Below are 4,061 nucleotides of genomic sequence, written 5' to 3'. Positions count from 1 at the left end.
GACCAAAATGCCCTTACTACTAAACTTTCCAAAATTCCATCCATGTCCAATTTTTGTCCATAGACTTAGAAATTGGTAAAATTACTCTTTAAGGACCTATAATTAATAATCTAATTCAATTTTATGCAAAATACTTCTAGAACACAAGTTTTGCAATTTATTCAATTTAGTCCCAAATTTCAAATTAAGTACTTTATGCATAAAATTTCTTCACGAAATTTTCACACAATCATGCAATCATATCATAGACCTTAAAATAATCATAAAATAATTATTTCTATATCGGATTTTGTGGTCACGAAACCACTATTCCGACTAGGCCCAAAATCAGGATATTACAAATGCGTTCGAAACTTATGTAAGTTGTGATGATTTTGGCATAGTGATTTGGTATGTTTTGTATAAGGAATTGAGTATTTGAAATGGATGAGGATAGATGGCATGATATGTATATAATTTGACCTGTTTTGGCTGTCTATAAATGTATTGAAATGGTACCATTTTGGTTGTCAGGTGTGCTTAATAAAAGGGTGGAAAATTGGCTTTACAAATGGCCTATTTTTTTCCACGCGGACAGAGACACGGGTGTGTGTCTCAGTCGTGTGTAATGCACGGTCGTGCAACACGACCGTGTGTCCCCTGGGGTACCCTTTCTAATTAAGTCAGTATACCCTACAGGTTTGACACGGCCTAGACACACGGGCGTGTCTACTGGCCGTGTATGGCACATAGGCTGGCACATGGGTGTGTGGCTGACCGTGTGACCCAAGTCAGTAACCCCTCCAGTTTTCCCATGGCCATGGCACATAGGCATGTCTCCGGCCGTGTGGTGCAAGTCAGTATGTATCCCTGTTTTCACATAGCCTGTGACACGGGCATGTCTAGTGGTCGTGTGAGGCACACGGCCTATTCATACGGGTGTGTGACCCTTAGATACAAGAAAATTTTCTTTGTTTCCCAAAGTTTTCTAATATTGTCGATTTTGTTTTGAACCTCTTATAAGCATGTTTTAAGGTCTCGTAGGGCCCTATAAGGGAAAATGTGAATGTGTTGAATGAATTTTGATTATGAATGCATATATGTATGATTTATGTTGTGATGGATCGGTAATGCCTCGTAACCCTATTCCTGCTATTGATACGGGTTAGGGGTGTTACACATTTATTGCCTACTTTCTGCAGTTTGAAAAATGAGAACCCCCATACTCATTTCAAAGAGTTCTACATGGTTTGTCTAAGCATGAAACCAGAAGGAGTAACTGAGTGATCGCAGTGATTCGTAACAAGTAATAAATTTTTATAATGAAGATCAAACCTAGACTAACTATTATCATGACGAAAAGGCAAGCACACCTATCGAACAATAGTATAGTAGTGGCAAGACCAGGGTGTCGTACCCAAGGGAACCAAAAGTACTAGTAATAACTATCTTTTTATTATCTAGCCTAAGAATAAAAGGGTTTGTTTATTAAACTAATTATCTAAACTAATTAACTAATTTAATTAAAGCGAAGAGAGAATTTGGAAAAGTACTTGGAGAGAAACAATTAATAAAGACGACACCCAAGGAGGAATCCACCTAGATTTCACTTGTTATCTGACTCTGAACTGGACGATTTATTCACTTGACTTGTTCCGTAGAGATCCCTAAGTTAACTTATTATCCCTATTCAAGACTAATAACATCTAATCCGTAGATTGAATAGCCGAGACTTTTCTCTAATTAACACTCTAGGGTTGCATTAACTCGATCTATGGATCCCCTTATTAGGTTTCACCCTAATCTGAAAAAATCTCTTAACCCTATTTCTAGGCCTTTGATCAACTCCGCTTAATTATGCCAAATCTATTCTTAGGCAGGGTCTATTCCTCCTCTGTATAAGCACATCAAATCATGAATTAATACTCGAAATATTAACTCAAGCATTAAGAACACATAATTAAGAACAAATCAAGTATTTATCATACAATTTAGATAATAATAACAATATCTATCATAGGTTTTATCCCCCTTAGGTATCTAAGGGGTTTAGTTCATAATAAAATAAGAGTACATCTCAAAAGTATGAAAATAACAAAACATAAAGAAAACTCTAAAACCCCTGAAGGAATTCTGAGAGAGATCTTCAGTCTTGGAGTAGCTCCGGCTTTTGAGATGGATAGTCTAGCTTCCTTCAAGTAATTCCCAGCGTGTGGTTCTCTGTTCCAGAAAAGTTCTGGAGAGAGAGAGGCCCCTTTCTAGGTCATACTTGGGGTGTTTATATAGGCTTTTGATTGGCTTTCCTTGTAACACTCCAAACTCAGCCCAGACGTTACGGCTGAATCCGACGTGCCACATTGAAGTTAAAAATCCACGTTTCGTTTTAGCGCTTTAAAACCAAATTTTGTTAAGCTTAACCAAGTGAATAGAAGCTAGGAACCAGGTAGGAATCTGTAACAGAGGAGGTGAGCCATGAAGGCTGCTTAAGTACCTAGCTCTTCGATTGGATCCAATCCTAGACATGCCCACAACCATTGCAACACTTGGTTATAACGAGTTGAAATTTCTTTGAGTAGATATCTTTGATAAATCGAATAATAGTGACGTTGTGTTATTTTGAAAACAAGTATCGTTTTGAAAACGCGTCATAAGTCTAGCCCATTTGAATTATTATCAACCAGTTTAAAGTTATTAAAAATAAAATAATCCCAAAAAAGAAAATAAAGTTAAAATGGCCTTATTTAAACCCAAAAATAAATAATAAATAAGGTAAACTAAAGAAAACCAATCACTTATTTCAAAGCCCAAAAGCGATCACCATGGCCACTCTGAATCCCCTCCGGCTCCAAGCCCCCACATCAAGGCTCACCTGCAAGGTTAAGGAAGGGGGTGAGTTTGGAAACTCAGTGTGCAACAAGCCCCTTTCAGAGCCCAAAATAATATCAGCCTGCTAGGCCTAAGCCCAAATTCAATCTCAGCATATACTGGGCCAAAGCCTTTAGGGCAAACGGTATGGCCCATAGACCCAAATCAATACCACATGCACTATTAATGGATGTATGCAAGCTCATTTGGGGAGACTACTCAACCCACCAATCGCTACTCTCCACACGTACCAACCAAGCTCTCCATGTGGGGAGTAACTCAACCCACCCAACCAAACTCTCAACTGGCAGCATAGCTGATTTATCATATAACTGGAGGCCTAGCCTCTTATAATTACTGGGGCAAAGCCCTTTTCAGTAAACTGGGGCAAAAGCCCTTTTCGGTAAACTGGGGCAAAAGCCCTTTTGCACTTCCTCCATCCATATAAAACCCAACCCATGCATAAATGAATACATCATGTGCATATCATACATATCATGTGCATATCATGTCAAATCATGTATATCAAGGTCTCATGCATCAAACTCGGTATTAAACCCTAGGGGTATAATGGTTCTTTATACCTAAGGGCAACACAGTCATTTTCATATTATAAGGGTAATTTCATAATTTTACCAAATATTAGGGTTCTCCATGCTCATTATCAGTTACTAACGATTTCGTGTGTTTTGATAGGATTCTAGCCCATTCTTAGCGAAACCGAGTTATTGGGCCAAAAACCCTTAATGGGCCCTACATAGCCGAATTAGTCATCTAGGCCCATTTAGCCCATTTCTATAATGGTCTTAGCCGTATTAATGCGCAATTTGACAAGATTCCAATTTCTACCAAATTTACCCAAATGGGCCCAGAAGCCTATTGGGCCCGATTTTAGCCCCTCGAGGCCCAACTTACCATGATGCCGAAAATCGTGCTCTTACCTGTTCCAACGATCCCGATCATCTATTTAGCAAATCTAACTAACCAATGAGCATTCGCATGCTCACAAGTCCTCGAAATGCCAGAATTTTGGCATTTCGGCTTTTTGGTAAATATCGAGTTAAGCTACAAAAGAGGGTTCGTTACACACCTGATTTGCAATATTCCTTGACGAGATCTCCTACGCGATTTCTCCTATAATCAACTGCTTATAGATTAGATCATGTTAATATTTAAACCAAATTGAAAACTACCTATTATCATCACTTACATATTCG

The sequence above is a fragment of the Gossypium arboreum genome, chromosome 1 (genome assembly GCF_025698485.1).
Source record: "Gossypium arboreum isolate Shixiya-1 chromosome 1, ASM2569848v2, whole genome shotgun sequence".
Taxonomy (NCBI): domain Eukaryota; kingdom Viridiplantae; phylum Streptophyta; class Magnoliopsida; order Malvales; family Malvaceae; genus Gossypium; species Gossypium arboreum.
The sequence above is the reverse complement of the archived record's forward strand: the minus strand, read 5'-3'. Positions refer to the sequence as shown.